The 13,478-nt window shown below is 39.0% G+C and overlaps 1 protein-coding gene across 9 annotated transcripts in view; it reads left to right on the forward strand.

Annotated features, from left to right (window-relative positions):
- The window catches only part of prdm16 (PR domain containing 16), a 222,748-nt gene that overhangs the window by 106,648 nt on the left and 102,622 nt on the right, over positions 1–13,478 (forward strand). The gene's annotated exons all lie outside the window — the stretch shown is intronic.

A 13,478-nucleotide genomic window follows, 5' to 3' on the forward strand; every position in this document is an offset into this window, starting at 1 on the left:
TTCATGAAGATTCATAAAGCCGCGCTGGATGGAGTGAGGGAAGAGGGGATGCCTAGTCTCTCCAGTTTGGCGAGGAAGGAGGGGGTGGGGGGGAGTTGATTTTGTCTAGGCACAGTGACAAGGGACCTGAGGGACTCCTCTCAGTGCATGGATCTCCATTTAGTCTCTGTTTACTCAGAGGGAATGGCTAGGGGCTACTGGAGAGAAAACATCTGTGTGAGATAATCTATAACGTTATCTATCTATCACTTTCCCCAACCCTCTCCCTCCCCTTTCCCTGGTCTCAGGAGAGATGGCTGAGCGACGTATAATAAAAAGACATTGCTGAAGAGGCTTTAGGGAAAAATAAAGAGACGTGTTAAGGGCCAACTGAAAAATGGATAGAAGATATTATTATAGCTCAATAGCCTTCTTATCAAAATCCACTAGGATAGACGTTTGGTAAAAAAAAAAGAAAAGAAGTGTTCTATATTTATTCTTTGACTTTCAAGGGAGCTTGCTGTTATCCTTCAACAAAAACACTACTGCTGAGAGATAAAGATAACATCAACTATCACTGCTGCTCCAGATTGGATCAGCCCTTGTCACAGTGTACAGGAATAAGTGTCTGTTTTATCCCCAGTCTACTTATCTCATGGCTATTCAAGCCTGATTCAAGGACGGTAGCAATGCTTTATCCCCCTCTTGAGGAGTTTGGGGTAATCCGCTGTAGGGTGTCTTGACGCAACATGCCACCAAGCCGTGACAACAGAAAAAAAACTTAGCTGTAGCTTTGGTCAACACGCTGTGTAAAAAAGGAATTACAGCAAATCGATCCTTGATGAATTGTTATAGAATAGATGAAGTGTTATAGAATTTTCCTTCTGTGGCATTAGGAAAAGGTCATCAGTGCTGGTTAGTGCCAGTGCTTCACAGCTCTTTGGCCCAGAGATTGATTCTGTTCTGCACCACATTCTGGGTGGAGTTTGCATGTTTTCCCTGTGTCCACATGTATTTTCTCTAGGTGTTCTTGTTTCTCCCATTGTTATAGATGAACTGGTATCTGTAAATCACCCCTGTGTGCCTGCATGTGTGCCCTGTGATAGACTGGCATCCCATCCAATGTTTAGCCCTGTCAGTCTTTCTGTGTTGGTGGGATAGACTCCAGTTTGCGAGAATCCTCACTATAAGTTTTTTTTTTCAAAAATGGATGTAAGAATGAATATTATGTCTAAGATTTGGCAATACTAACTGTGTCTTTGTGTGTTACATTTATGCTAGAAAATAAGGAGACTGATTTTTCTTTACATGTTTGTCTCGTCATTCAAGGAATTTCTTGCTGTCTTTGATGTATTTTATTTACTTAAAGACAACGTATTGTGTAAAGGGCAGTGAACAGCAGTCTGGACAAGCAGGCCTTTGCGTTGCTTATTGTAAAGTCCACATGATCAAATTATGAAGGTTTTGCTTGGGTCGGGAAGGTGGGGGTGGCCTGGGTTTAGCAGGCCACAGAAATATGTTAAGCCTAAAATTTATGAAGGTTATTATAAGACAGAAAGCATTACAGGTCACAAAAGCAATTCGATCCTCCGGGGCATGTTGTTTAAATGTGATGATTGATTGATAATTATGATAATTTGTTTGAAATGATTATCTGGATATTATAATCACTGCCACCCCTGCTGTGCTGTGGTGCTCTCATTTTCCGTAATGTGGGCCATCACAAATGCCCCCTGGTTACAGGGGATGTGAAAGGGGTCTCCTGGTCTCCTCCCAAGGGGCTTTCTACACTGATGAATGATGACCCAGAGGAGCTGAAAATCAGACTAGAATAAACAGTCAGGAAGACCGGGGAGGGCTGTTAACTATCTTTAGTGGTGCAATTATATGCTAGGCCACACAGCCCGGGGCTCAAGTGGGGCCTAAAAGAATGTGAGACCTTCTAGTAGCCCAGCTACCTCCTACCTAAGATGTGACTGAAGTCTCTCTGCAGAGAGAGCACAGTCCTGAGTTGTTCTTAATAGTATATCTGTCTCCTTTCACTTTTTGTCCCACAGAATGGGGACGTTTTTGAAGGCCTTAAAGCAAAGGCTTTCTTGAAATGACAAGTCTAGGAAAAATAACTCTTTAAGCGAGTTAAAATATTCAGTGGAGAAAAAACCTGTCTTTGTAGAGGTACCTGTATATGTTTTTTCCCCATTTTTCTTCATGTACACAGTAGAATATTGTGTTTGGCTATGAAATAAGATCCCTTTCAGGTGTCGTCTGATGTTTTCAAGGGAGTTAAGCTGTGTTCAGTTTCATAACTGCTTCTCTGAAAAGAATGTAATGAAGACATGGTAAACATTAGTAACAAACTGACCATATCAATTGTAATTTTAGATAACAGAAATGAATCTGTAATAGTGTAGTCTGTGTTGTATCATGTGTTAACTAAAAGTTTAGAATACCTGTATATCCTATTGAAATGGAAAAAGGATGTATCCAGGTTTCTCCAGTTAAAACAGAAAAACCCTCTTAGAGCAGGAGTATTGAATATGACTGTATATACTTGAGCATCATCAGACATTACAGTGTTCATGTAAGAAGTGCCATTTAGTCTGTACTTTTTAGAAGCAAATGCATGTATATTTCTAAGCATTTTTGACTGGTGAGGGTAGATATTTAATGTTGGTGTACAATATCAGTAAAGATCTAAAAATAAACTCCTTGAATCAGCCTATTTGGAACGTCGTGTATAAACACGGTGACTGCTTTTTGGCCTGTCTTTGTGGCTAAACTGACTACATTTCATTAAATGTAATTTGAAAGACGAACAGACTTCTTCAATTATTTTGAGAAAAATGGCTTCCCACGCCAGGCTTCTATAGACAGTCTGAAAACATCCAACAATTTAGCTGTAGCTGTCAGGCTGTGAGGAGAGGAGGAGAAGAATAATATTAGCATTTTTTTAGATTAGTGTAAGTTGACTTCATGATGATATAATTTTTTTCAGCCCAGGATCACTTGCATTTTAATGGCATTGACTGATGTGTATTTGTGAGTGTGAATTCACATTGACTTGTATTGAACCTCCATTCATTCTCACAAACCAGTTGTAAAATTACAAAATAAATTGTAAGGGTTAAGCGACCCAGGATGTAAACTGGAACCTGGACAATATGTCTTTAACCTACATGCCTTTGAGCAGTGGGAAAACCCTGAGATAACCCATGTGACAATGAAGAAAACATGCAAACTCCTCACTCAAGAATTCCCTGGCTTTAATCCATCCCAGGACCTAGGAGTTGTAAAACAGCAGGGTTACTGTACCATCTATGTTTTCATGATACTCTGTATTAAACTTTGTGCATCAAAATGACTGACAGTCTGACTTAAATCCTAGTATATTAAGAAAAGTACAATTGTCACTCCACTGCTCAGACTTCCCTTGGATAGTTGGAGTAGATCATGAGCAATATTTAGTTTTTTTATCTGCAAATAAAGTATTTTATTTTTTGCTTTTGAGGGTGAAAGATGGCTTTCTCTTCTTAACATGACCACATCAGCTTTTCTTATTCTTCCAAATGTGTTTTTATAACTCTAAGACAACCCCTCAGACTCCATTGCAATGCTTTCATTTTCTTGTTGCGTTAACCCTCATGGGAACGGCAGAAAAAACACAAGTGTGGGTATTAATCACCCTCTTTTGTAGTTTTGTAAATGTTCTTAGAATTGTTTTGTTTTTTTAATTCCGTGTTAGTGCGTCCAAACACAAAACATTTTCCATCTACCTTCCTCTGCTATATTTATCTCTCTGCTTGTGTAAAGTTGTGTATGGCTCAGTGGGAAACTCTTTTATAGACAGGATGGTATTATTATCCTCGGTTCCCCAGACCACAATGATGAGACTAAACTACACAGCAGTTTTACTGTAAAGGATAGAGTTTCTCAGCGGTGACAGCAGGATTTTCCTAAATAAGGAGGCATAAAGTCCAGTGATCTTCTCTCATGCCTCTGCTAGTTGGGTTGATGTGAGAAGGGAAGAGGCCTGTCTGTGCAGTGCAGTTGGTTTCTTGCAGCTGGAATGCAAGTGGGAGAGAGAAAGCTACAGAGGGGGCGAGAGGGAAAGGGAACTTGTGAAAGAAAACCGTGTAACTTTCATTTACCATGTCAGCCTGAAGTTGGTTTTTATAATCTCTCACTGAATGGGCATTTTTCCCCCCTTTCTGCATTCCAAACAAAGGACCAGACAGTTGCTGTGTTTGTCATGTGAGAGTGTCTTCTTTACGATATTTCTTTCTCCCCTTTGTCCCTCCCTGGCAGTAATAAAGGGAGTGGGAGTCCATTAATTCAGTGCCTGAATGAAGAGAGTGGCTGGTCAGTCATCTAGGCTAATAACATGTGGGTCCGCTTAGGTTGCCATGGAAACTAAGTATTTCGAAGAAGTTAGCGAGCAGAGTGAGGGAGTGGTGCTCCCAGTCTTCCACACATTTTCATAAAGCGTCGTCATTTTCTCAGCCACATCACATCATTAATAATGGCAAACCCGATTTTTTTTTCTCATACCGGGTTCTATTGCATTTGTAACTTGACAGCACAAGAGGGAGCATTTCACTTGAGAGTGGTTTGTGTGCACGTTTACATAAAAACATGTGCAGTGTGACAGTTTTCTCTTAAAAGTAGTCTTCCGGAATATAAGGAAAGTGTTTTTGGAATCAGAAAGTGAGTTTCGGTACTTTAATGGAGAATGCAATTTGTTCTCGGCCCTTCTGAGGGCTACCAAGTAGGCAGCACACAATTCAGATGCACAACACAACACGCTTAAAATATTCCCGAGGGAATTCAAAATGAAAACTAATCAGTTGTTCAGCAAGTAGCTTTTTCCCCCTCGGTTTCTGCTACTGTTGTGCGCTTTGTCCTCAGTTCTACTGTGAGTGGAAGTGCTACCATTTTCAGCTAGTCTGTAGATATTGTAGGTCTCTAATGCCGAAGTGCCTACAGTTTGAGAGAAAGGGAAAAAGGAATGCCAAAATGCCCAGGAGAGGTGAGCTGCCAGGCGGCTCTCGTCGGATCGCGGAGACGAGCTCCGTCTGGAGACTGTGCCCGGCCATGTGAAGGTCGTGTGAACAAAAACCTTTCAGCGGCGAGGAAGCCCTTGACTCCCCAACCTCCTTGACATCCCTCACAAACCTTGAAGATTTTCCGCAGACAAAACACTGTATTAAAGAAGAGGGGTACAGGAGGCTGCCCTTCTCAGAGAAGCGGGAACCTGTTCTTGTTTGCTCAGGAAAGGCTTGTCGAGACAACAGAGTTGTTAATCTGCTTTTCTTGCAATTTCTCTGAAAAACAACTGAAAAATTTAAAACATGGGTCTTGACATTAGAGGGTCTTCATCGCCAGCTTAATTTTAATAGTTGACATTGTGGAATAAGCCACCACGTCAACACTGCCACTAATTTGTGCTTGATGAATACTGTATATAGTACTTCTAGTACTATAAAGTAATATATAAAGCCATCAAATAAGCAAAGAATAACATTTGGTATGTTATTATGTTGTTTTATGTTTTTTTTTAAATATCTAATGTGAATATTTTTCTATATATTTTGTATGTTTTGTATCCACCAAGGCAAAGATTTTAAATGTTTAAGCCTCATACTGTACAGTTTGTCACACTCCTTTGTTTCCAAAGACTTAGAGGTTCCTTAAGATGCTTCATGACTTGTGATGTGTTTGTGTGTTGTTGTATTTGCTCAGTGGAACAAGTTACCAAACAGAAACCAAACCAAAGAAATTGAACTTACCCTCTTTGTAACCTTTGCTCTGTTTTAGGTTGTCTTTTTGTGCAGATTCATGTCTTTTTTGTTGTATTGTTTTCTAAAAGTCATTAAGAAGCAAGCCAGACATTGGTGCCTCAGGATCCCCAAGGCCAACTTCTTAAGTCCATGGTACTGTTTTCAGTGTCATGAATACGAGAAGACTCATGTTGAGTAGAAACCTCATGTTAGAAAGTATTGAGTGCTGTGAGATAAAGTTCAAGGCTGAAAAAAACAACTGTAGCAGCGTAAACTCTAAATGATAAAATCTCCATTGAACCATACGGTGAATATCACCAACAAATTCTAGTGTACATATACTTCAAATATATCTGCAGTTCAAGTGTTGTGGCTTGTCCCAGCAAGCAAATATGTACAGGGGAGAAGCCAATGTCTATTTGTTACTCTGGCTTGTCCTGCAAAACAGTGTTCAAAGGAAGTCAGTCGGAGAATACCTAAATATTCCCAGTTAATTTCTCATCCTTTTGAATTGCTTGTCACAGCTATCAGCACCTATTCACAAACCAAATTCCTCGTTTGTTTGTCAACCTTGTGATAGATTTGAGCAAGGCTGAGTCATGAGATGCCTGACCTGAGTTTGCACTGTTTGAGTAGCACCTTGGGGTGCGTGAATTATTAAAATAGCAGATATGCAGAGAGTAGCGTCCTCTAGTTTAAAATGGAGACCTGGTATTTTTAGGACTGTCTAACATCTTTGTCAACCACTAAATAACTCCCAAAAAACAAACTGATAGTAGTTCTATGCAGAGTTTTCATAGATATAATATATTGTGTATATGTTGTGTTTATTAATTAGACCATTGCTCAGCTATTGCTAAAACAAGTCACACTTGTAGCCCTTTAACCACAATGTACTGCAGAACCTGAATGACGGGAAGATGGTCATCTCTCTAAATTGGGGGATTGGTGTGGGAAAAAAGTTTTTGATAATAATTTTTCAACCTAATAAATGTTGGAAATAAATAAAAAAAAACAACAACATCAAGTTGCATAAATCTCATATAAAAGCAAGACATGGTAAAAAGACAATTAAGAGGACAAATTTGTTTTTCCTTGTGCATACATATCATAAAGAAGAAAGGGGTTCCTTATGCTGTGTAATTAGCTGCATGCTGTTTAATTGTTTTTAGCAGCTCTTACACTCACAGACAATGCATGCCTATAATTGCACAGCTGAACTTGGTGTTATGCATATGACCTGTTCATAATATCAAAATGTATTTGTATGAATTCTCAGCATTCATAGTTTGTTTAGCTTGGTATGAAATACTTTGTGTCTACTATGGGATACACTAGTTTGTTGATTAATCACATGGCATTCCCTTGTCTAAATCTGGTATTAATTTTCAGTACGGAACATTTTGCAGTGATACCTTAATGGGAGCAGAGTGTTCATTAGATGCAGCAGCGATTTATTGCTGGCATTGCTGAAACTGTACAGACTACTACAAGATTAAATGAGGGCAATCTGCATCCATCTAGCCACACATCAGAGCTGCATACAGCAGCGCGTTTACAATTGGAACTGTCCTCCGTGATGTCCAGATGTGAAACAGTGGTTCCATCTGCTCTGCATATGGTAAAGATTCTATAGCAGTTCTCGCTAAAGCTAGGAGTTTAAATAATCTCAGGGTCACACCGAGCCTTACCTCCATGATATTTCGCATGTAGTCTTCTATCATTTGGGTAAGTGCTCTACATTCAAAAGAACTGCTGTGTATAAATATTTTCATCTACTGCAATCTGTCCTGTCATTACAGTGGGAGACTCAAACATCTCATGTTATGGTGGAGATAACACAGCCAACACTAAGAGATGGGCTCTGAGGTGGAGGTAGTTATTAGAAAATGAAACTTGCCAAGCTGATGTCAGAATATTATGGTAGACTTTTATTGTGCCATTTGTTTCACGCACCTAAAGGTAACTTATGTTGTGAGCGAGAATCTAATGAGAAACTGTCATGAAGGAAAAAAAAATTCAAGTTGCGACCGAGTTGTGTTAAAGAATACACGCACCAGTTTATAAGTCATACCACTCCCTGCACCTACCTATGCCTGTCAGCATATCATACTAGCTGCATTATTCATATTCTGGATATGTTTTACCAGCAGCAGATGAGTGCACATCATTATCTACCTCTGCATATGCAGAACTTATTTAAACATTCCTTTTGTGTGTCAAGAAACTCTGTATGACTGCCACAGTGATGTGATTTTATTCTCATAACCCTTTGGTGCTTTGACTTAATATTGAAGCTGCCTAAGTTTCTTCAACTGCAAGAGTACATCCCCTCTGTTTTATTTAGCATTATTTAATTTCTTAAGCCTTTCTCCTGGTCAACACTTTAAGAGAGTGCTGTGTGACACAATGATGTTCAAGGATGTGAATGACGTTTTAACAAGGTGAAAACAGAATCCATTTAATTTGATCGAAACTAAGCCCCCAAAATGGTCAATGATGATAGAGTTGTTGATGAAGGACAGCAAGAATTTAATGCCCAAGCAACTTTAAGCTTCGCAAATTGCATCCACTGCAGACAAGTTAATAAAACAAGGATTTTTCCCCCCTTTTTTGAACACTTGAGCTCTAAGGATTTTAATCTTCATTACAGAGAATTAACCCACCAAGAAGCCAGTGGTGCTGCCTGGCACCAGCAGGCCTGAGAGAGACACCAAGAAAATCTGATCAAATGAACTGTTAAATAACTCAGTCTAATCCTTCAGCATGAAACAATAGGTGCTTGGAACATCCATTTACCATCCATCAATCATGCTTTCTGGCTTAAAGATTTATCATTATTTATTGTAGAAAAAGCTTCCAGAGCTCAGGACTGCCCTTAAGTCACCCAAATGACTGTGCACTGAGGACATAATAATGTTGAGGTTTCTAATCCATTTCTCTTACCTTCTACAAATGTAAAATGTTTGTGCAAAGCAAATGAACAAGTGATATGCTTATTTTCTAGTTTTAACATTATTAAACCAGCAGTTTGACATACAGTACCAGGTGCAGAAAATGTGGAGTTAAAACATTTCAACTTGTTTACAAGTCGATAGCTCTGAGCAAACTATTCATGCTTTCCAATAATTTGACAATTCAGTTAATACCAATTAATAATCATGTAACAATCTTGCTAAATAGGAAGAACTGCCCGACACATTACGAACCAGGAACATCTTCAATTTGTGTTAAAAAGTCTCAAGCAATTTGTCAGAATAGAATCAAAGCATTGGTATGTATAGCAAGTCTTCAAACAATTACATGAACATATTCTTTTATCATTTTAATTTAATTTAATTTCTTAATTATAAACTCATTAATTAATGAATATGTACACGGAATAAGGTATTTCATAACCAGCATATAATAGAACTTCTGTTTCCTGGTAAATGTGACTCTGGTTGTGTCCCCAGCCTAGAAGAGGGATCTGATTTCACCCTCCTGCTTTAACAACCCTGCTGTGCGTGCAGGTAGGATTGTGTAAAAAACGCAGCAGGCGTGCTGACTGCCTTCATTTAGTATGCTAATAGGAAGGAAGAAGACAGTTTCCTTCTTCTAAATATCTAAGTAATTAAGATAATTAAAGAGGAAAGCTAATTGGGTAAACAAGCCATAAGCCTGTCACCCTTAATTAACCGATTACAAGGAAGAACAACCGGGGTTGGCGGATAATTAACATGTTCTTATTGAGAGAACTGTTAGACACGGGAATTATCTGATGGAGAAACAATGATTAGTCTAAGCGGGGGACCTGGAAAGAGCCGCGGAGAGTGTTAGAGAGGCAGGCAGTGGTTGTGGTGCTCCCGGTTAGATACCCACGCCAAGGACCCTTTACAATGGCATTTTGTTATTGTGCTCATTCACGAGGGGTAATCCTTTTACTGAATGAGAAATCCTATCGGCAATCGTACCACAGAAAGTACCACGTAATCGTTACAGAAAGAGGAGAAATGGCTTGGAGACTGGGCAAACCATTTATTTAATTCCAGACAATGCCAACTGTTCTCAGTGGAATGATTCACATTCTTGATGACACCCATTTGAGAGAAAGCTTTCCTTCTTTTGTATTACATTGAATTCTGATTTTGAGCTGTTCTTTGTAGTCTAATCTGACTTCATTTTCTCTGTCATTTCTTTGTGTGGGGAATTCAGGTCTTCAATTTGTACTTAATGAAATAAAGTTAACTTTCCTCTTGTTAAGAGGTTTAGAAAGACAATGAATAAGAAAGATTCTTATCTCCATTAAGTAGTTTGTGAGCTAAAAAATGCTGTTTTCGCCTCAATCTCTGTAGAAAATGTTCACTTTTCATGGAATGAGTCATGTTTCTCCTGAGTTTCTCTTATAAGTATATAATTCAGACCACCTCACGTTCACTGTGCTTGTGCTGTGACTGATTGACAGATCACATTTACTTTTTTTTTACATTTTAAATATTAAGCAGTCTTCATCTTTTGGGTTACAGTTCACAGAACTGAATGGCAGATCATATACTGTAACTTCTCTACCAAAAATATCAATGAATGAATGAAATTGTTTAAATGAAAATGACTTGATAAAATGTGCAGAATGCTTTTTTTTTCTAACAGACTTTAATGCTATTGTTTATTCTTTTGTGCTAATACACTTGAGTTTAAATCCTTTGTTTATCCCTCAGAATCCAAGCTTTTCCAAAGATTTCAAGCAAAGGACTTTACAGTTTTCCTACTGCCCTAATTTTATTAAAAATGTGCATTAATTAAAAAGCACTCTGTGCACCCCAAGCACAAATATAATTTTAGTTTAAATTTCCAACCCGATTACAATAATGCCTCAGCAAGTTATCTGCTAATACAGCAGGTTTACCTCGGTTCTTTTATTGTAAATTTGATTTAAAATTTCACCATAATGGGTATCCTTGCTTGCCAAACATGACTTCTTAGCAGGTGATTTGCGTCAAGTATTTCTGAAATAGCACCTAAATGAATTAGCAATAAAATGGACTTAGGCCTAATAGCAGGGGTTCCCATTATTGCAGGTCTAATCACTAAAGAGATGCCATTCACTTGCCTTAAGAAGTCGCATTTTTCTCCGCTTGCTGGCCACCAGATTTCATAAAGTAACATATCTCTAATGAAAGGACTCTGCTTGAACTGAAAAACCCCAAAGGTTTGTGCAGATTTTAGTTTTGATTACCGCTGGCAACAGGCTCTTAGCGGACGCCGGAAACAGCGTGTCTGGTGAAAGAGCCACAGCATGCCATATTCTCTGAAATTATTAAAAAAGTGCCCCACCGCATTTAGTAGTTTTAATCAGCTCTGACTTTTGATAGTCAAACAATAGCTAATTACAGTAGCACCTGCCTGCTAGGTCATGGGTGGATTGTTGTTAATGAGGGTCCTTGTCTTCAGCATCTTTCTCTGGAATACATTAAAGCTTCAGGATCTCCTGCACAGACTCACTTGCACAATTCTTTCATTTGTTTTTTGGGAAGAACTGACGTAGGAAAAAAAAAAAGAAAAGACGAAAAACAGATCTTTCATTCCAGCTAGCCTTTGTGTGGCAAATATTTTCCTTTAAAACGGCCACAGCCTGGTTAAAGGGCACGTTTGCATTTTAATTTTTTAAAACCATTTCATTGCATGTTCCAGGTAAAGGGAACTCAACTGCTACTTTCCTTCACTTTGATTATCTGATTTTTGTCTTTCAAAATGGGAAAATAAATTGGATTGTCAAAGGCTATTTTTCTTACCTTATTACCAAGTGTTAAGAGCCCCTCCAACAATGCAGTAATTAATCTTTAATTAATCACTTTCCTTCATCCTCGCTCATGGTTCACACTGCCAGCTGAATGATGGTGATTGCTTTATTTTGGGTCAAATGGGCCTGGTCATAGGTTTTGATTTCCCAACTTAACAGAGATGTAGTTAGTGATAAAAAATGGCAGAAGTCATTCTTTCTCCCTGTCCCCCCTTCCCTCCTCAGGGCGCTCGCAGGAGATAATGAGATGGGGGAGAATAAGACTATTAAAGGACAATTTGATAGTTCACACACCATGTCCCGGAGTCCAAAAACAAGAATTGTTCAGTCAAGCAGAGACAGCTGTACCGTAATCTAAAGCAGATTAAAGTGGTCTCTGTATAAAGGCAGCGATCTAAAACAAGCTAAAACATGGAATGTCCAATTTAGCTGTTTTCCCCAAACTTTGTGTGGTATCATTGGATACAATACAGTTGTTTTGTGTCAAAGGGGATTGTGTATAAATGTTGCTTTGGATTAGGAAATGTTTTAAAGGAAACAGTTTCTCAAACACCCTTAATTTATTCAACATGTTTTTCATGCCTATATTTAAAATGATGTATCCTTTTGTTGAGAAGGAATATTAAATATAAAGTTGATATCACTTGTTTGCCACTTGCTTCATGGAACAGTGAAATTATAGATTGCGCATATAGTGCATGAAGTCTAAAATGACTCATTGTGTTGTAAAGGTGAGGGTTTTCTAGAGAGGACTGCTAAAACCACCGAAGTAAGGAGTGAGTTGCCAAGTCCTATACTGTTTTCAATAATGAACCCTGTGAGATATTAACCATGTATTTTGCCTCTGTCAGCAAGCCTCTCCGTTTTTGTTCTTTCATGTTTCATTTATTTGACCTCAACCCCCCTGAACCCCATGCTGTGCGGTAATCTATTTTTCTTCTATCAGTAACCATATTTGCCATAGCCAATCAGTTTGATTGATCATCACCTAGGCCACAGGTTTGCAATCAGCTGTTCTGTGCAACCCCCAAGTATTTCCCCACAGACATCAGTGGTGTGACAGCAGCATAAACTGGCCATTTATCAAAGTGTCCCTTTGCGGACAGTGCCTGCTCACCCCTCTCGTGGGGGGGAGCGCCCCCCCACTCCACAAGGCTCCCAGCATTTGTTTTTGCAGCTTTATGAGGGTAGCTGCAAAGTCACTGCACAGCCCGCCTAGATCAGTATCACCTTTGGCGGGATGCGCTCTGATTCTCTTTCCTTTAAGAACAAACAGAATTACACCTCAAGCCAGGAACAATACCTTCAGGACGGAATAGGGCCGGCAGAGAGTAGAATATTGCTGACTGCATGGCCTAGCCTCTCTGCATTGGTCCTGCAGCTCTCAGCCTTCATCTAAGGTCTCATGAAGACAACTCAGTTTTTCACAACAGCAGCCTAGTACACCCCCTTGTCACAGGCATATGTTTCCTGCAATCCTGCTCTGCACGCATATTGCTGAAATAATAAACTAGATGGATTAATGCGACTCTTTCTGAAAATACATTTCACCAGCTTTCACCAGAATAAAAACAATTTCTGCTAAGAGTGTGTTTTAAGATGTACCAGAAATTTGAATTTTCATCATACTCTAGCTGGAGAAATAAATAGCCCATTAAAATAAGCGTCACACAAAGATTCTGTTTAAAAACAGTAGTGTGTAACACGTAAGTAGACTAAACCAAAAAAGAAGGGTAGAAGATAAATGCTCATTTGGAGACAATTATGCAGAAGAATTCCTCACCTTCATTTACAAAGTTGTTAGTAGAATTTAAAGTTTTCTATAGACCCAATGTAAATTAAGTCAGTGCACTCCCATCTGAAAAGAATTAGATGACCTCTAGCCACAGCTACTGTAGTTAGAGTAGTCTAGAGTAGTATCAGGAATAGTCTAGAGCAAGACT

Source organism: Lepisosteus oculatus, chromosome 25 (assembly GCF_040954835.1).
Source record: "Lepisosteus oculatus isolate fLepOcu1 chromosome 25, fLepOcu1.hap2, whole genome shotgun sequence".
Taxonomy (NCBI): domain Eukaryota; kingdom Metazoa; phylum Chordata; class Actinopteri; order Semionotiformes; family Lepisosteidae; genus Lepisosteus; species Lepisosteus oculatus.